At 43.6% G+C, this 20,909-nt stretch overlaps 1 protein-coding gene across 6 annotated transcripts in view; it reads left to right on the top strand.

Moving 5' to 3' along the window:
• Positions 1-20,909, top strand: part of TRPM3 (transient receptor potential cation channel subfamily M member 3) — a 600,384-nt gene that overhangs the window by 7,863 nt on the left and 571,612 nt on the right. Inside the window, exon 2 of one of the 6 annotated variants that reach the window (XR_005600452.1) lies at positions 13,208-13,359. The exons of the other annotated variants lie outside the window; for them this stretch is intronic. The gene's annotated coding sequence lies outside the window, so the exon portion shown is untranslated. Of the gene's footprint in view, positions 1-13,207; positions 13,360-20,909 lie in introns of those variants that run through there. 6 annotated transcript variants of the gene reach the window in all.

Here is a 20,909-nt window from a genome sequence, read left to right as displayed (position 1 = left end):
CACGTACTCCCCCCACCCACACAGAACATGCAAACCACCTCCCATACCGACCAGGGTGCCTACTGACTGCAGTGTGTGTGTGACTGACCTGCTGCTGATCCTGCCCCCATGTCTGTACCCTGGTAAAGGTGATTGTCCTGTCCAGTTACCAACCCCCTTTCCCCACCTTCAAACACAGTCTCCTCTAAAAGAACATGACGGAAACAGTAATTAACAGAAAAGTATTTTTTATTATCAACTAGCCAGTTAGGGGATGAAACTGGGACGGGGGCTTGGGTGAGGCAGGAAGGAAAGGACTTCTCAAAATTTAGGCTATGAGAGCTTTTCGGTACTTGAGCACTCTGCTGGGGTGCAGTGACAGTTTACACGGCCCCTGGCGCCCCTCCTTCTGGTTATTTTGGGTGAAGGGGGTATGGGACTTTGTGGCGGGGGAGGGCGGTTGCAGATACATGGCAGGGGGGCTCTGTCCTCCTGCCTGAGGTCCTGCAGAACATGCACAAGGCGCAGGAGCATGTCCGTTTGCTCCCTCATTAGTCCAAGCAGCGTTTGAGTCGCCTGCTTGTCTTTCTCACGCCACCTCTCCTCCTGTTCGCTGTGTGAGCGCTGGTACAGAGAGAGGGTCTCCCTCCACTGGCTCTGCTGGTCCGCGTCGTCTCGGGAGCACCCCATAAGTTCAGCGAACATCTCATCCCGTGTCTTTTTCTTTTGCTGCCTAATCTTTGCCAGCCTCTGTGAGGGGGATGCTGTGGCAGGTCTGGAGACAGTTGAAGCTGTGTGATGGGAAAAAGGGAGTGAATTCCTTGCAAAGATAAATTTTTGCAAACAATGAACACAGTGTAGTCTGTCTCTGTGAATTCTGGGTTGAGATCCCAGTGCCTGATGGGGCAAAAACCATTTTCGCAGGTGGTTCTGGGTAAATGTCGTCAGTCATCCCTTCCTCCGGGAAAGCTACAGCGGACAATCATTTCAAGCCCGTTTTCCCTGGATTGCCCTGGCAGACACCACAGCGTGGAAACCATGGAGCCTATTTTGCCTTTTGTGCCTGTCACTGTATGTGTACTAGATGCCGGTGACAGAGGCGGTCCAGCAGCGCTACACAACAGCATGCTTTTGCTTTTGCATGACAGCAGAGATGGTTACCAGCCATACTGTACCATCTACCATACCATAAATTGGTAATAAGATGGGCATGGTTACCAGTCCTTTTGCACTGCACCATTTGCTGCTGTCATAAGTGCCCCTGGCTGCTCTTAGCCAGGGGCACAAAAGCCAAAATTGGGAATGACTCCCTGAGTCAATCCCTCCTTTTTGGTATCTAAAAATAGAATCAGTCCTGCCTAGACTATGGGCAAGTGTACTAGAGAACCACTGTATCAGAGAACCAGAGAGAACAGCTGCTCTGTCAGATCCTGCATAGATTATGAGCTGTATGCTATTCACAGGGGGTGCTCCTGCAACAACCCCACCTGTTCATTCCATTTTTCCCCAGCCTTCCTGGGCTACCATAGCATTGTCCCCCCACTTGTGTGATGAAGTACTAAAGAATGCAGGAATAAGACACAGTGACTTGTTAGTGAGAAATTAGTGGAAGGCAGCCTCCAGTTGCTATGATAGTCCAGATAGGACATTAAGGACTGTGGAGGAGAGGACCCCAGCATCCTGCTGCTAGTCCAGGGGCAATTGAATCTTTTCTTTACACATGAAGGGTGGGGACTGATGAAGCTCAGCCCCCTGTTGCTATGATGAAGACGGTTACTAGCCATACTGCACCATCTACCAGGAAAAATTAGGGCCAGGCGCCCTTGATCGACCTCACTGATGGTAGTATGCATGGTTACCAGTCCTTTTGCACTGCCCCATGTGCCAATAGGCTGATGATGACAATGGATATCAGTCATATTGTACCGTCAGCCACCCATGGCGGGGGGGGAGTGAGGATGTCGGTGTTCAGTGCTGCAGCATCGCATCTATCTGCAGCATTCAGTAAAGATAGGGTGACATGTAAAAGAGTCAACAGAGGATTGTTTTCCCTTTCACTTCTGGGGGGGGGTGTGTGTGTGGGGGGGTGCGTAAATTGCTGCGCTATGCCCTGACCCACCGCGGACACTGTGTTTGACCCTAGAAGCATTTGGAGCTCAGCCAAGAATGCAAATGCTTTTCGGAGGCAGCAGGAACTGTGGGATACCTTGCGTCCTCAGTCCCCCCTCCCTCTATGAGCGTCCATTTGATTCTTTGGCTTTCTGTTACGCTTGTCACGCAGCAGCGTGCTGAGTCTCTGCTATGCCGTCTGTCCGGAGATTTTTGAAAAAATACTTTGGACCAGGCGTAACATTACAGTAATTCCCCTAATTAGATGCAGGAGTCTCCGAGCGAGATCACCCTGAGGACGGTCACTGAAGGAGATAGAGAGTGCATGCTGCGTGAAAGCCAGCACAAACCAGGGCCCTATGCAGCCGTGCTCGGGGAGGAAATGCTCCCAGAGTACCTCATGAAAGCCTCGCGCGGAAAACTGTGCTGCCACGGAGCACCCAATAAGGCAGCTCTCCCCAGGAACCTCCTGAGGAGGCTTTTCGATTCCCTCCAGGAGAGCTTCGTGGAGATCTCCCAGGAGGATTTCTGTTCTATCCCCATATATAGAGAGACCTCCTTTTCACATACTTCAGATTCCTGTTATATTAAGAATAAAAGTTTACATGGTTAAAGCACTTACCGACTGCTCCTTCCCCTGATTCAGGATCCGGGTTAATGGCCGGGGACGGTTGGTAGGGGATCTCCATGACGGTGATGAAGAGATCCTGGCTGTCGGGGAAACCAGCGCTGTCGCCTGCCTCGTTCTCCACAAACCCTTCCTCATCTTCCCCGTCCGCGAACATAGTCGAGGAACTGGCCGTCGACACTGTCCCATCGTCAGAGTCCATGGTCATTGGTGGGGCAGTGGTGGCAGGCTCCGTAGTGTCCGTTTGCCGCTTTGATTTTTTGGTAGCCTTGTCTGGGGTCCTTGATTTTCACGCGGCGCTGCGTTGCATCCCGGCTGTATCCTCTGTCTCTCATGGCTTTGGAGACCTTCTCGTAGGTCTTTGCATTCCGTTCTTTGGAGCGCAGCTCTGAAAGCACAGACTCCTCGCCCCACACACCGATCAGATCCAAGAGTTCCCGGTCAGTCTATGCTGGGTCCCTCTTTCTATTCAGAGATTACATGAACTCCTCTGCTGGAGAGCTCTGCATCGCTGCTGGTGCTGCTGAGCTCGCCCCGATGTCCAACCACGAAATGAGATTCTAACTGTCCAGACAGGAAAAGGAATTCAGCCATACAGGAAAAGCACCGGGAAAATTTGATCAGAACATCTGAGCTCGGACTGCTGTCCAGAGCGTCAACAGAGTGGTGCAGTGTGGGATAGCTCCCGGAGCTAGTAAGTTCGATTTGCATCCACACCTAGCCTAATTCGACATAGCCATGTCGAATTTAGTGCTACTCCCCTCGTCGGGGTGGAGTACCGAATTCGAACTAAAGAGCCCTCTAGGTCGAATTAAATGGCTTCCTGGTGTGGACGGGTGCGCGGTTAATTCGAATTAATGCTGCTAAATTCGAATTAAAGTCCTAGTGTGGACCAGGCCTAAGCTTTAATTTTATTAGTCCTTTCCCTTTGGATAGCAGCCTGTAATCTTTTTTGTGTGTGTGTGTAGGTGGAACTTTGTCAAGGTTTGGTGTTTTTTGGTTTGGCCTATATTTATTTTGGTGTTTAGATTATAAGGAAGAGTGAATGGGCTAGTGCTGATTTGTGGGGAGTGGGGCATTGAGGTGGGAAAAACTTTCCTAATGTTGGCAGCTTATAATAGTAAACAATGCATAGACCACAGAAAAACACAAGCAGTATGATTTAAACTAAACTCAATATTGTAATCAAAACTGACTGTAGTAGAGATGACAAAATGCAGTCAGTGTTGGTATAGAATACTAAATTTATGGGTGGGATTTGAAGAATGTAATGGAAAGGCCACAGCTTAAATGTAGGAAACTTTAACTATCTTTTTCCTCTCTCTATCCTTCTTTAATTAGCTATAGATGAAATCTTGATCCTATGGAAATCAATGGGAGTCTTGTCATTTTGCCGTTAACTTAGTGGGGCTAGGATTTCATCCTATATTATTAAACTCCAGTCATAAGGGGCTAGCTGCACCACTTATAACTAAAGTCAGTGTCCATAATAGGTGTTTCCTATGTATTATGTAGTTATTTTAACCCATTGTGGGTTTTTGAGTGGGTTAGTTTTACAATAGAGAAGCTAAATAACTGTACAACCACTCACTTTTGATGTAAGATCTTTCTTTAAAGGTGATCTCTTTTGAACTGAAACTTAAGTAATATGAAAAGATGTCTTCCCCCAGGCTATATAAAGTAGCATTAAGATGAAAAGAAAATATCAATGAGAAAAAAATATAAGCACATAAAGTATTTTTATTTCGGTGGGGAACAAATCATTTTAAATTCTGAGCAGTTTCTTTGGTCCTCCATTGGAATCTTCTGATGCAATCTCTCACTTACATTCAACACCAGCAAGTGACGGAGTGCATCTGTCAGCTAGCTCATGGCATAGCTAAGGTGTGGGCATGTACATCTGTGGTTTAAGGGATGACTAGGGTAGTTGAAGGTGTCATGCAGTGGATAGGACATTGCACTAAAACTTGGGAATAGAACACTCACTTGGCTGACTTCCATTAAGTCACTTCCACTCTTAGTGGCCTTAGAATCCTCGCATGTACAATAGGGATAACGATATTTGCTGCCTGTGTAAAGTGTGTTTGAGATCTATGAGTGAGACCTGCTAGATGAGACAAAGGCATTGTAATCTTTAATATACAATGTAAATGTGAGGAATTAACAATAGTAATTTTAAAGACTGCAATGTTTATTTTTTTTAATGCAAGAATAGTAGCACTAACCTAGGTGTCGATCTGACAAAGGATTGATGTATTTTTTTCAAAGTTTTCATCAAACAAACATTTTGCAGAAAGTGTTCATTCTGACTCTGTTTTCTGAAGGGATACCCCCTCACCCCAAATCTTGTCTCACAAGTTCAAATTTGTGGGATTTTTCCTGTGTTTGGACTTGTTTTCCAACTGGCAAAAGTTGGAACACAGTAACAGTTTGTGCCTGAAAGTAACATTTTTGCTCTTTGAAGTGAAACACTTTGGGGGCGGGGGGGAGGAAATCTCCTGACTTTTTCCAGTGAGAACACATGAGTGTGGAGTGGGGGGAGGGAGTCTCTTGTGATACTAGAATTTCTATAGGGGAAAACTTTTTGAAAGGGAATTCTTGTGGGAAATCTATTTCCAGCCAACTCTACCTAGGTATCTCCTTTAAGTTGAATTTGGACAATTATGTTCTGTTTGCCTAACTTTTCTATTTATAGCTTCAACTGAATGTAGTATGCTTCACTTCAATTCATATGCTAAACAGTTACTTGTTAGCAAGTGTTAAGCAGAGTTTGTATTCCACTCCAGAGATTGTTAACTTGAGTGATGGGTGGAGTAACTTCTGTGTACACATATTTTATTTATAAAGTGCTTTAGGATCCTTTGGCTGAAATGTTCTGTAAAATATGTAGGACATTATCAGTCTTAGGTTATGAGCAGGTGTTTGAAATTAGAGTAGAATGTTACTTAACATATCAGAAATATGTAGGAAAAAGTGGTAGTACATAAATATATTCGAAACTTGGGTCAAATACCTGTTCTCCATAACTATGAAGGACCTAGACCCAGCAGAACAGGGGCACTGGTATTGCAGAAGGGAGTGGGAAATGGATACACTGGTTTGGTGTGGTGAAAGCTCTTTCTGTACTAGTTTTCTGTGCTCAAGCAGTTTGGGGGAGTTGTGAAGTGGATCCCTCCACAAACTGGGGTGTGGGGGGAGAAGTATTCCTGTTTCCTCCTTCAGTCTGAAGTTCCTGCAGAGAGCCCCTTGACTGCAGCCTGGACACTTGTTCTGTATGGTGGATGACACAGTATTTTTCCAAAACAAGATAGTACAAAGCCTTTTTGTTTTGGATTGGTTTTTTCCCCCCATTTTTATTCAGATATTAGTACAAATCTCTCTGACTACTTCACTTTCTGTATATTGAAGTAATCAGAAATGCAGTAAAGCCTCTATCTGCAGGACAGTTGGTTTTGACTAGGGAGGAAAGGTGAGAGCTAATGCATATAATATAGAAGACTTGTGAGGATCAGACACAGTTCCCACTCTTCAAAATCAAAATTTATCTTACAATGCTTAGCCTTGCTGTCTAGAAGATTTATTGCTTTGTCGTCATACTCTTAATAATTCTTTTTATTGGTAGTGATTCTATTGCTGAAAGTGGAAGCAATCCCTTGCAGAGGGAGCCAAAGATACTGATAAGTAGGTTGAACTTTGTAGACTACTTTTCTTGTCATTCATTGTCTTTTTAATCTAGATCTCACTTTTTTAATGTGTTCTGTTTATTAAAACTGTACATTTTAATCGTTTGGTACATGATGATTTTCTGAATGCTTTCTTATATTTACTTGAAGATTTTAAAAACAAACCCTGTTTCACTAAAACCTATTTTTTGTTTTGTTTTGTAAGTATCATGTTTGACCTCCGTCTAGTAGCAATTATCTAAAGTTCTGAAAGGCTTTGAAACTTTTTTTTTGTGTGGATGTGGGGGGGGGGGAGTGGGATTTGGTGAGTAGTACAGACTTGACATTTTAGGCACTTTTGCCTAAATTTCTTATAACATGTGTTTAATGTTGCAATATATAAATTTCTGTTTTGAAATAGATGGAGAAAAGTTTTCCCCTAATATCTTATTTGTATGGAGTGGTAACGAAGCCAAAAGTGGTGCTTGTTGGTATTTAATCATAAACATTGACCTGCTGTTCCTCAACATAGAGCACTAAAATTTTGTTCACCATATTACACTTGGAGGAGAGGAAGATGATTGGGAACAGTCAACATGGATTTGCCAAGGGCAAGTTATGCCTGACCAACCTGATATCCAGTCTTCTAATCACAGAAGGCAATGGGGAAAGCAGTGGATGTGATATATCTTAACTTTAGCAAAGCTTTCGATATGGTCTCCCAGCAAGTTAAAGAACTATGGACTGGATGAATGGACTATAAGGTGGATAGAAAGCTGGCTAGATTATCAGGCTCAATGGATAGTGATCAATGCGCTTGATGTCTAGTTGGCAGCTGATATCAAGCAGAGTGCCCAGGAGTCAGTCCTGGGGCCATTTTTGTTCAACATCTTCATTAATGATCTGGATGAAGGGATGGATTGCACCCTTGGCAAGTTCGTGGATGACACTAAAATGTGGGGAGAGGTAGATATGCTGGAGGGTAGGAATGGGGAGTGACCTAGACAAACTGGAGGATTGGGCTAAAAGAAATCTGACGTGCAACAAGGACAAGTGTAGAGTTCTGCACTTGGGACGGAAGAATCCCATGCGCTGTTACAGGCTGGGGACCAACTGGCTAAGCAGCAGTTCTGCAGAAAAGGACCTGGGGATTACAATGGACGAGAAGCTGGATATGAGTCAGCAGTGTGCCCTTGTTGCCAAGAAGGCCAATGGCACATTGGGCTGCATTAGTAGGAGCATTGCCAGCCGATCGAGGGAAGTGATTATTCCCCTCTATTCAGCACTGGTGAGGCCACATCTGGAGTACTGCATCCAGTTTTGGGCCCCATACTACAGAAAGGATGTGGACAAATTGGAGAGAGTCCAGCAGAGGACAACAAAAAGGATTAGGGGGCTGACACACACGATTTATGAGGAGAGGCTGAGGGAACTAGGCTTATTTAGTCTGCAGAAGAGAAGAGTGAGGGGGGATTTGATAGTAGCCTTCAGCTACCTCCAGGGGGCGGGGTGGGGGGTGTTTCCAAAGAGAAGGGAGCTAGGCTGTTCTCTTCAATTTGATTCTAGAATAAATCAGTCATTTCAGATTAGTAACACAGGATGAAGTTATAGTTTGCTTGTTCTGCCAAATTCTATGCTGATACGTTCATGCACCAATCCTTTTGAAGTTAATGGGTTAGATTCTGAGCTGAATAACTCTGAAGGGTATATTTCAATTGAGAGTGCCACTGACAGCAGAATTTTAAAGACTTCAGTGGGTTATATGGGATGCAAGTCATTACAGAATCCAGCTTTATGGTTTCCCTGCAGGACCAAAAGAAAGAGTAGAGAGAGAGGACAACTTTTATTTTAACACACAGCTTTAGTAACTTAACAAACATGGTAAGAAAAATAATGAAAAGTTTTAATTCCAGTATGCTTGAAAATTTTCCCCAGTATATCAGTACCTCTTGGCTAGGTCTCAAAGATTTTTTTTTTATTCTTTAATGAGACTGTTTGTTTAGTTGTCTGAGAAATGACTCCGCATTTTGTTAATTCTGCAGTGATATAAGTTGGGCAAACACTGAAGTGTCCCATTAGTTTGTGTGGGGGGGGGGGGAAGAGGGGGGACGGTGTCTCTTCTCAAGTTGAAATTAAAGCAAGTGCCTTATATTAGATGTATTGCATCAAAAGGAGATGGAAATTTATTTTTTTAAAGTGGGATAATAGTGTTAAATGCAATGGACAAGACTACAAAAAGTGATTAGATATTTGGATGTCTTGCTTTTTAAGCAGGTGACATTTTAAGGGGCGGGGCGTGTGTGGGTGTTAGGATGGATGAACCTATGCCCTTATAAAGGTGCCTTAGTCTGAGAATTCAAAATGAATAGACACTCTCTTGAAAATCTTGTCCCTTAGTTTGGTTGAGACCCTATGTCTGTATATAGTGGGGAGACAGAGGCTTTGGATTAATGCCTACAGAACAACTGTGTGTGTTGGACTGGAAGTCTCCCTTGCATAATGTGCATTCAGACCTATTATGTGGTCTGTAATCATACAAGGAAAATATTGTGAAGGTGTATGTTAGGCGGTTCTTTAGAAACTTCAGGAGTTTTTTATTTTTCAAGTAACAGAAACAAAGAATTTGAAGGTGCAGAAAGAGAAGAGCACCAAGGAGGAATAGATAAGAAACCCCCTGATTTGCAAAGCTACAAAAGCCAAGTCATTTTTCTACATTTGAATGCATTCTTCCACTTTCCCTCCCACCTGTCCATTCCACCCCCTCCCCAGAATTTTTCTACATTTGAATGCATCTCTTCTCCCCCCCACACAAGGTGTTTGTTTCTGTCTCCCGTCCCTGGTGTTCATGCTGCCTTGCATGAGAGGCCACATTAACACCAATGTGTTAACTCTTGAGGGCTCAGCCAAGTGCTAGTTCATCATTTAGCAGTAAGGTATTCCCTGGGAAATATCCCTCCCTCTGACTTCACTACCTCAACCAAGCTTCACAATCATCATAGCTGTGAACAGTATTAAATTGTTTGTTTAAAATTATATTGTGTGTATATCCATATAATGTATAGGTTTTTGGTGGAAAAAAATTTCCCTGGAACCTAACCCCCCCCCCCATTTACATTAATTCAGGGGTCGGCAACCTTTCAGAAGCGGTGTGCCGAGTCTTCATTTATTCACTCTAATTTAAGGTTTCACGTGCCTGTAATACATTTTAATGTTTTTAGAAGGTGTCTTTCTATAATATATAACTAAACTATTGTATGTAAAGTAAATAAGGTTTTTAAAATGTTTAAGAAGCTTCATAAAAATTAAATTAAAATGCAGAGCCCCCCGACTGGTGGCCAGGACCTGGGCAGTGTGGATGCCACTGAAAATCAACTTGCGTGCTGCCTTTGGCACGCGTGCCATAGGTTGCCTACCCTTGCATTAATTCTTCTGGGGAAATTGGATTCGCTTACCACTGTTTTGCATAACTACAGTGTTAAGCGAGGAGTTGCTGTACTATAGCTTCTGCCTTTTCTGATTATGATTATTAATAGAGGTATTACACTGCAGATGTTAGAGCTAGTTTAACGTTAATTGGTTAAACTGTGTCCCCAATTGTCGTCGTTCATTAAATAAACTATTCACAATTTTAAAGTATTTAACCAGGTATATAACTAATCAGAAACTGTTCAATGAATAAAGGCAATATTTTCCAAACCTAATCAATGGATATCATTTGACTAGCATTAACAGATATCCAAAAGTCAACTGAGTCAGCTTAGTGTGGCACAACAATGGAATTGAAACAGAATATACAGCACTCTAGTAATATATCTAGCTGGTATTTTGGCTAAAGGCTTCTAACTGGTATCTATTTGCAATTTTATGTACCACTCACGCTCATAATGATCTGTCTGTATTGTCTTAATTCAAGCAGAGCACACTGATATGACCCTTTATTTAAATAAAGATGCTAAAGGCCACAAAGATATTTTATTTTTGATTGTCAGTACTATGTAATGAGCATGATATGAAATAGAAATATGCAGTCAACCTGCCTAACTACAGGCCACAAACTCTTACTGCATGATAAGCAATTTGCTATGGTATATTAGGCAGGGAAACATGGAAATCTGTTGCTCAGCAAGAATGTGTTGGTTTAAAGCAATGCTTGGCTTTCAAGAAATTAATGCAGTGGTTAATAGTTGGAGGAATCTTTTTTAATAGAAAAGTTTGAAAATACTGCAGTGGTCATACTGTGACTCTTCTGGCTTGAGAATATAACTAAAGTGGCATATTCTTCTTGATGCATGCAGAACTGAGAATGTTAATGGGAGTATCTTGTGTGCATCCAGACTTGATTATTCTCTAAATACTTGGTAAGGAACAAACAAGTTCATGCTGAAAATACAAGCTGTGGGAGTTCAATACAACATAAAGGAGTCTGCTTCTAGGCTACTTCCCCCTCCATCCCCTCTACTGGGTGCCTAGTGAGCAATTTGAGCATTGTAACAGAGTATGGCTAAGCCATTTTGCCACCTGAGCTGAGAATTCTTCAGATTTGCATAGTGTTGGTCTCTCAGCTCACAGTACAACTCTTATAACATCAACATTTTTCATTGTCCACTTAATATTAAATGTTTTCTAACTTGATCATCTTTTCCAGAGAGAGGTTTCAGAGTAGCAGCTGTTAGTCTGTATCCACAAAAAGAACAGGAGTACTTGTGGCACGACTAACAAATTTATTTGAGCATAAGCTTTCGTGGGCTACAGACCCACTTCATTGGATGCATGTAGTGGAAAATACAGTAGGAAGATATCTATCTATAAATATACACAGAGAACATGAAACTATTGGTGTTACCATATACACTAAGGAGAGTGATCAATTAAGGTGAGCTATTATTGCTGGAAATGGGCCATTTTCATTACCACTACAAACAGTTCTTTCTCTCCTGCTGATAACTCACCTTAATTGATCACTCTCCTTAGTGTATATGGAACACCCATTGTTTCATTGTGTGTAAGTGTAATATCTATATAATCTTTCTACTGTATTTTCCACTACATGCATCCGATGTGGGTCTGTAGTCCACGAAAGCTTATGCTCAAATAAATTTGTTAGTCTCTAAGGTGCCACAAGTACTCCTGTTCTTTCTTCAGAGATGCAATCACAGAGGAACAATCTTTTGCAAATGTGGATTTATGTAAGTATACACCACTTACACAACCATTAATTGTTTTAATTTCCTGGAGGTAGTATTTCTCATAGTATACAGGACCGGCGGGTAGCGTAGACGTACCCCTATATGGTGTATACCTGTAGTGAAATTCTATCTTTCAAAGTATACTGAGTAATATAGTGAAAGCACAGGGGCCGACTTTCCAATGTGCCGGGTGGGGGTGGGGGTGTGTGGGCGCGCACGCGCTTGACTCCTGGCTCTGCCCCAGGCCCTGTCCCCACCTCTTCTGCCAACACCTCTCCAGTTTCAGCCCCTCCCCTGAGTGCACCACCCCTCATTCCTCCTCCCTCCCAAAGCCTCCTGCACACTGCAAAACAGGTGATTGTGGTGGGCAGGAGGTGTGGGGAGGGACCTGCTGGTGGGTGTCAAACACTGGGGGGGCTAGAGGGGAGCTGATAGTGCTCAGCACCCACCATTTTTTTTCTCTATGGGTGGTCCAGTCCTGGAGCACCCATAGAGTCAGCTCTCAGCAGGGCCGCCCAGAGGATTCCGGGGGCCCGGGGTCCTTCTGTTCCGGGACCCGCTGCCGAAGTGCCCCGAAGACCTGCGGCAGGCCCCCGCGGCGGGGACCCCCCCGTCGCCGAATTACCGCCGAAGCCGGACCCACCGCCAAAGTGCAGCCCGGTCTTCGGCGGTAATTCGGCAGAGGGGGGCCCCCGCCGTGGGTCTTCGGCGCACTTCGGCGGCGGGTTCCGGAAGGGAAGGGCCCCCCACCGCCAAATTACCGCCGAAGACAGAGCTCAACTTCGGCGGCAGGTCCCAGCTCCGTCTTCGGCGGTAATTTGCCAGCGGGGGTCCTTCCGCCCGCCGGCGAAGACCGGGAGCAGAAGAAGCTCCTGCGCCCGGCCCCGCAAGAGTTTTCCGGGCCCCCTGGAGCGAGTGAAGGACCCCACTCCAGGGGCCCCGAAAAACTCTGGTGGGGGCCCCTGTGGGGCTCGGGGCCTGGGGCAAATTGCCCTTCTTGCCCCCCCCCCTCTGGGCGGCCCTGGCTCTCAGTCACAGGCACCAAGTTCCTTGTAAGCTGCACAGCCTATTTAGCACCATGCAGGCACTCAGACCCCGCCCGGGGACCTGCCAGGAACTGGCCTGGGGAGGGGCACTGTGGTGACTATATGCTGATGTAAGTTAGGTTGACATAATTTTGCAGTGTAGACATGGAGTTTTTTGTAATCTGGATCTTGTTCTGAAATTTAAGGTTTGAGTATCTTTCAGTTTCCAAAAAATAGGATGTCTATACAAACACACTTTCCTCCTATCTTCAAATGACGTTTTAAATCCACTAATGTAGCACTGAGAGGTCAGAGATTATGACCCTTTAGTTTTTTGTTTCAATACTGCAGAGACCAGGAATGTAAAATCAATCACTCAAAGGGGGGACTGTCTGGTATGACTGCTGAATAAAAGCAATTCTTAATATGTAGCTTAACAGTTATGCAAATTAAATTCAAAGAACAGTTTCCTCTATTGAAATGTTGAACTAATACATAATGGAGGGCAATGGAATGAAATGGTGGATGGTAAGAGAGACAAGGTGGGTGAGGTAATATCTTTTATTGGACCAACTTCTCTTGGTAAGAGAGAGAAGCTTACACAGTGCTCTTTTTCAGGTCATGAATGGAAAATGCATCAAAGCTAACCACTGCAAAAGGAGAACAATATTGGAGTGGATTTTTGCAAACGAGGTTAACTTGCTGCGATGAAAATACGTTTAAAGTTGAAAATTTTATGTAAAATAAATTTGAATATGGAACAAAACAAATGATGTGTTTTCTTATGTTGCTGTTTTAATACTTTACTCAAATAGCATTTTTAAAAGTTTATTATGGCATTTGTTAACAGATTTTTTTAAAAAAAAATTCTAACAGCAACCCCTCCCCAATAAATCAGCTCTCAATAAATACATTTTTTAAAAGGGCAGATTCAGCTATAGCTTTTGGAAAGAAAGGGAACATTAAAAATTTATCTATTTGAAGGGCACATCTATGTAGCATGACCTTCTTGTAAGCAGACTGCAACTTGCATTTTTTTTAATATAGTCATCCATGTGATAGTTAAACCAGAGGGCATTTTTTTTGGAAAATATTAAGGAAAAATCAAAGTTTCATAATTATGGAAAAACACAATCAAGATTTTGAAAAAATCTGTTCAAATGTTTTTATGTCCTCCTGGGGTTTCTCCACACAATTAATATAATTGATATACAAGTTTCCCTTCACTGACTATTGTGTAACCTCCAGAATTCTCTGACTTTTTAACTCTGGGGCATGAATAATATATACTCTGAGGTATAATTACATGTGGCCAGTCCCAAAGGGTAAAGGCAAATCTAAATGATGGTTTTACTTAATAGTAAAACTTACTTAATAGTTCTGTTCAAGTATAATTAGTGTAGTGGCATTGCCAAGCAGATGGACCAATAAATATACAAACACAAATAACATGGTTCAGAGCCTCCAGCTATTTATCGTACAATAACGAACCTGAAATGAAATGGTAATTCTTGCTTTGCAAATAAGTTTGTGATGGAGTGGGGGAGGGGAGACCCAGTTGGTTAGATGGTGTAAGGCTAAATAGGTAACTGGCATTAATTTACCTGTATATTCCAAGGGGAACAAGAAGGTGGGAGCCAACTGCATGGTGTGCTCTGAAGGGTTGGATTCTCCTTCTGTCTCGTGTGTTCTCTCTCTCTCTCTCTCTTCTCTTCTCCCCCCCCCCCCCGCTGTGTTATACATTTACCTTTGGGAGAACCGTACTGGCGGTGAAGTTATCCTGAAGCTAAGTGGTTGCAGTGTCTGTTGCTAGCTGGGATACTCCACTCTGAGTCTGATGGTGAAGGATGATAGGACGTGCTGCTTCACTCTTGAAAGATTAACTTAGCTTAGGCAAAGGCTTGTCCTAGCTGTGCAAGGCTGAGATTTAGCTTGGCAGCCCCAGAAAAACTGCATGCTGCTCCTTTTATTTTTTTAATAATAAATAAATTAAAAAAAAAAAAAGCTTGGCCAAAGGTTTCTTCTAACTCTGGCTATTTTAGCTAGAAACTCTATTGTGAGTTGCTAGAGAAATTTTGTAACTTAATTTCATTTCCTTCAGGACCTACCACTTTCTTAAAGTAGATGTTTTCCTATATTTGCAACACTTCTGAATCTGTTTTTGCTTCTCCTCGCCTTTGGGTCAGATTTGGAAAACACAGTTCACACATGTCAGATCACTATATGTCACTCTTTCTAGTCCACCATGAAAGGCCTCATGTCTTGGGCACAGCAGTCCCTCCTGAAACTGAGCATCCCTGAACTGAATGAATGTTCTCTCTGTCCATGGAGCTGAAAGCTCCCAACAGTAACGTGACTATTCGGCCTACAACAAATCCAAAATATTGAAACCACTCTGACCTGGAACCTTAATACCTGTAATAAATATGGCTGCCCTTATTCTGCTCCATAGGTGCTATTATCTGTAAGGGTTTTTTAGCCTGTTACGTGCTGCCTGAGTGCCTCAAACTCTTTCATCAAGAGACAACAAAATGTTCATCCTTTCCTGTAGCTAGCAATCTGGGAGGTGCATGTGGCACACCTCTAAAGCTGAACTAGGAAGACTTTTAACCACACCATGTTGACACTGGGATAATTCTGCCTCAGAAGCCAAACATTCCATTCAACTTTGATCTTCAAATCATTTGTTGCAGAGTGAACTCGTTCTTTAAGAGAGTTGAGAGCTCAACTGCACCTTGGCCAGATCTGGCCCACCTCCCTTGACGGAGACAAGTGAAATCATTTGACAAGGGGTTGGTAGGCTAGGACCTGGGTCTCCTGGGAGACAACAGAGAAGACCTAGGAGAGACTCCAGAAGGTGAGGGAACAAGGATGATTCCAGAGAGGGAGAGTCTGGAGAATAGGTGCTCTATAAAAAAGCAGAAGGGCAGCTAGGAAGGGATTGGCCGTGGGGAGGAGAAGCAGGGCAAGTTGTGGTTGCAGGGGGGTGGACCCTGTTTAGGGTTCCCAGGGCCAAAACCCTGCACATAATGGGAAGGAAGACTGATTAGAATCTAGGGTAGCTGAGTCCAGTGATTAAGGCCTGGGAATAAGGTGAAGATGAGGGAAGAGAAGACAGATCCTCAAGAAGGAAGAGCTATTCCCTGAGAGACTTTGGACTTTTGTATCCCAGAAGGGGTGCACTTTTGTGACTTAGCTGAATGGCTAAGTTACCTCAGTAACCAAACCATGGTCAAGAGTACCAACCTGTGTGAAGGGAAACTGAAGGAGATGATGGGGCCTGGAGCCAAACTGGACTTCATTGTTAGACACCAGATCATTCCTGTAGATCTCCATTGTCCACCCACAGCATGCTGCTTAGCTAACATTTCCATATCTGCCCAATCAAATTTGAGAGGCATGATTTCCAGCTGTAACTCTTGGGCCTGGCTCCTTCTGCACTTTGGAGCCCAATGGAAACCTATGCCTGCAAATCCACATTCTCAAAGAGAAGTTGGGGAGATGGAGTGTTTATAAGCCTTAACATGAGAAGGGAAAAATAGGTTACTAAGTGAGAGAGCTTAAAATCCTGGTGGTAGCCAAACACAGGATTGGAAGTGTGGTGAGTGCCACATTTAAATTTTCAAGCACTCATTGTAGTTGAGTTGGCCTCTGTGATACCACAAACCTGGTGTGTGCACATGTCCACCTTGATTCCTGTATAGGCAATGGATGCCATTTAGGCAAAAGGAGATGGTCCTGCAAGGTGGACAGACACACAAGCTATCATTCAGCTATCCGGTCCATTTATTAAAAAGTACTTAATCACTTTCCAGGAGAACATAATTCCATAATAACATTGCCCAGAGAAGTGATCAGTGACGTACACAATTGTGCTGTCTGCTCTTTTGGGAGGAGGGCCCACAGGTCAGACTACTTGATCAATTCCAAAAGCAAGAAAACAAGGGAATCCAATTGAGTTATCAATCTGTCATTCTGGGCTAGATCTACTGAACATCCCTCAAAGATCCTAGAGGGACATTATTGCTGGTTCTGCACTGCTTTGTGAAAAATACAGGATGGAGGGGGAGTAACAAGAGAAGCAAAGGCTAATTACATATTTGTACTCTAATAATAATGAAGTGCCAATCAAAGTGCTAACAGAAGAAAATTAAGAGCCTGGTCCTGTACCTTGAAATCCAGCACTTTATAGTTTCACTTTCTTTTTAAATGACAGATTCTAATGTGTTTTGTTGATTGCCATTTGCATTAAAGTGCCTGCACGCTTCTCTATGCTATGTTATATTAACTTGTTTCTTGACTGGATGAAAGAAAATTTGTTTTCTAAACATATTCTTGAAGCCAGAATTATTTTGGCATCAGTAAAAGCAGCATCTTTTTAAATGCCAGCTTCTAGGTACATGCAGACTAATTCTCATTTCTGGTAAGCAGCCTGTGACATCTTGTTTTGAACCTTCCTTGCTGTCTCATGTAGCCAAACTGAAACTAAAATCAATAGTAACTAATTTTTGTTTAGTAAGTGGGATCATTAATATGCTTGGCACCTACAGACAGAGCCCATCCTGTATTTTGGGACAGATTCTGTTTTCCCACTCATCTCTCTGCTCAGAATCTAATGACACCACCACCAATTTGGTTCTGTGATGTGCGTGTGCAGGGAGGGGGCAGACTGTACGGTCAGCATGGGTGACCTGAACTTATTTTTTTTCCAGAGGTGACATGGTGACTTCAGGATTTTGACCTATTAAAGCCTTAACTGCTTTGGGATCTTGTCTTGTTGAAAGATGGCTCCTATCCTTCTTTGAAATACAGCCTCTGTTGTAACAGGATGGGAGCTGACAGAAAGATATTCTTTGTGAGTGGCCATTGTCTCTGGAATTTCCTTCTTGCCTTGGTTTACAAGAGCCTGGTTTGGGTTACTGTCAAGATATAATGCCCAAGCTTCTTCTGGAAAAGAATCTGGGAAACTATAATGGCTGTGTCTGAAGTAAGAAAGCTTTTCTTCTTTTTTTTTATTTTTTTTTATTTTTTGGCATATTTAAAACTCAGTGCATATACTTTATTCCCCCATCCCATTTCTGCTTCACTGAAAAACCTCATACTTTAATTTGAAGTAACTGAAGTATTGACTATAATTTTTAAATTCAATAAAGAAATCATGGAGTCATGCAGTTCTGGTGTTTAGAGAGAGAAGATAAACTTGGAAATCATGGTTAGGACATGACTAATAGGATCCACAGCTTTTTTTCACTCTGTCTTTATACAAATCTTTTTCCTTATCTGTGAATTATTTGACTTCCGTTAATTGAATAAATTATTCACTGTTTACTCAGCTCTGATATTCATACTCAAAGCTAAATCTTTGTATAGCATTCTGTACAGGAGTTGGCCAAAAGTAATTATTGCTTGCATGCTTCTTATTGGTACTGTAACCTGGTTCCTTAGTGCAGAAAGTCCCTGTGGAGAGTCCATAGATGGGAAGAACTCGCTTGTCAATTAATACTGCAGTTTCATCTAGCAAACAATTTGTATTACCTGGGCATTGCATATAATATTCAGCAGACTGTGTGGTAGGTGTCAAGAAGTACAGCTGTTAAGATGAAGTACTTTAAAATCAAAAGAAGACAAACTATTCTTTTGTGTAAAGAATGAAAAGCAAAGATTGAGGAAGTCAGTTTTATTTAAAGGCAGTTTTACCAGAACATGTTCCAGTACTGAAAACAACATTAGAAAGCTATTCAGGCAGATCTCCTGTAACTATATCCTATCATCCTTTAGAAAATATCCTTTGAAAAGGCTTTTGTACAGATCTGGCATGCATGTTCACACACAGGTCAGGAGTTGTAGTTAGAAAAATTGCAATGTAAAACAGACACTTTTTTTTGTTATACCAGCCGGCATTTTTGCAAGCATTAGTGTAAATACATCATAATAATGCTGCAGTTACTTAATATCATTTTTTTTAAACATCAAATCCAGCTATTGGAAATAAAATCAACTTTGTTTTTCAACACACATGAAACTTTTCTTTCTTTCCATAACAAACTGAGCAAAGATTCAGGCAAACATTTAAACACTGGCACTGCTCCAGGAGCAGTTAGTATCTTGATGTGGAGCAGATGCTTTGATTAATTTGTTCCTACATAATAGCAGACTTCTTTGTTTTGTCTTATTTTTTAAGTATGTTATACACTCTGATGCTCAGAACGATTTGGCATATGTCTTGCAGGCAAGTTTTTGTTTTTTTTAAAAGCGTTTGATATTTATATCCAAAAAAAATGAATTGGATGTACACAAATATAATATGCATGGGACCAATATTTTAGGAGTTTTGTGCATCTGGATTTTGGCCCTGAATATGGGTTAAATTGTCAAATGTGACAAGTGTTTTGCTTTTGTTTTCCCCACTTAATCTCTCTGCTCTAATCCTCAGGCCCAATTGACCTGTGTTCAGTGCAGGACTTGAAAAAGGTGGCAATATACCTTAAGGCACTTCTGAAGGTCTCTTGCTTACTAGCACAGATACATAAGTTTAGACAGTCCTGTGCTATTTGTCATTCATAGTATATCTGAGCAAATAGTGTGGCTTGCATTCAATAGGTAGTGGGATGAATTGCAGACCATGTTTCAATGGACCTAACTCCATTTTGCAGATGTGCAGGTATGTCATTTAGTAGGTTAGGTACACATCCTAACTGATGGTCTGAATTACGCCTCTTTGCATCAGGGAATGGGCCTGCACAGAGAAGCTTGTCCGCTGATAAATCAGTGGGCTCTCCTAAGAGACTGCAGCTGGCATCTAGACTGTATCGTGCATTTTGATAAATGTGCTTTCCCTGTGGCATAATCATGATTGGTGTACATCAGTGGCTCTCAATCTCTTCTATGCTGGGATCTCCCAGAATGTGCATGCAACTTAACAATATGGGAAGGGCAGGGTGGTTACAAACATAGGACATTTCATGGTGGGCCATGAATGCTCACAAAATTGGGAGAGGGTGAGGGCTCCAGCTGGGAGTGCCAGCTCTGGAGTGGGGCTGGGGATGAGGGGTTTAGGGTGCAGGCGGGTCCTCCTGGCTGGGACGAAGGGGTTTGGAGGGTGGGAGGGGGATCAGGGCTGGGTTTGGGCACAGGAGGTGCAGGCTCCAGGTGTTGCTTACCTCAAATGGCTCCCAGAAGCAGTGGCATGTCGTCCCCATCCCTGCTCCTATGCAGAGGCACGACCGGGTGGCTCTGCGTGCTGCCCTGTCCGCAGGCACTGCCTCTGCAGCTCCCATTGGCCACAGTTCATGGCCAATGGGATATGTGGGGGCAACGCTTGGGGCAGGGGCAGTGTGTGGAGCTCCCTGGCTGACCCTACGCATAGGAGCCGGAGCGGGGGGGCATGCTGCTGCTGCTCCTTTTTCTTCTTCAAGCCACGCAGAGTGGGGCAAGCCCCTGACCCTGCTTCCTGTCTGGAGTGCCAGAGCAGGGCAAGCCCCGGACCCCTGACCCTGCTCCCCGGCAGGAGGTTGATTGGCCAGTTTAAAATGTCTGGAGGGCCAGCTGCAGGGGTGGCTCCAGGCCCCAGCACGCCAAGCACGTGCTTAGGGCGGCAAGCTGCAGGGGGCGCTCTGCCAGTGCCGCCAGGGCAGCAGGCAGGCTGTCCTTGGCGGCTTGCTTGCAGAGGGTCCGCTGGTCCCGCAGCTTCGGAGGACCTCCTCGCGGCGCTGGCAGGGCGCCCCCCGTGGCTTGCCGACCCGTGCTTGGGGCAGCAAAATTCCTAGAGCCGCCCCTGGCCAGATGCGGCCCCCAGGCTGTAGTTTGCCCACCCCTGATCTAAGAGATGCTGTGGCTCTGCCCCAACATGCTCTTGCTGCTCCCAGCATGTCCCCCTATATCAGGGCTTGCAAGAGAGTACTGAGAGGCAGTCTTAAAGCTGTCTTCTGCAGTGCTTGCAGTGGTGGAATTCTTCTACAACCAGATAAGGGGTGTCTAGGGCCTTTTTACAACAATCCAAAGGGTTGGCATGGGGATGAGGATCTCATCTCTGGAGTGCATTTTTCTCCATGGTATTCTCTCTGATATATCTGGTAATATCTTGGGTGGCTTTGCAGCAATTGTCACTTGTACCAGATTTGAGCCCTTTTCCTCAAGAAACCTTCCTTCTTTGCCCAAACCAATGCTTCATCCTAATAGGTCAGTTGCGGAAATAGATGCAAATCTATTCAGCTCTGTCTCACTGGATAGTGTGTGAGTTCCTGCTCTTTCCATATAAGAGGTTCTGCCAATCTGCTTTTTCTGTACCTGAGTGATTTTAGTTTTTCTACAAAACTAAAAT

This window comes from Mauremys reevesii, linkage group 6, assembly GCF_016161935.1.
Source record: "Mauremys reevesii isolate NIE-2019 linkage group 6, ASM1616193v1, whole genome shotgun sequence".
NCBI classification, from domain to species: Eukaryota; Metazoa; Chordata; order Testudines; family Geoemydidae; genus Mauremys; species Mauremys reevesii.
Note: the sequence above shows the minus strand (reverse complement) of the source record. Positions and strands in the feature narration are given on the sequence as shown.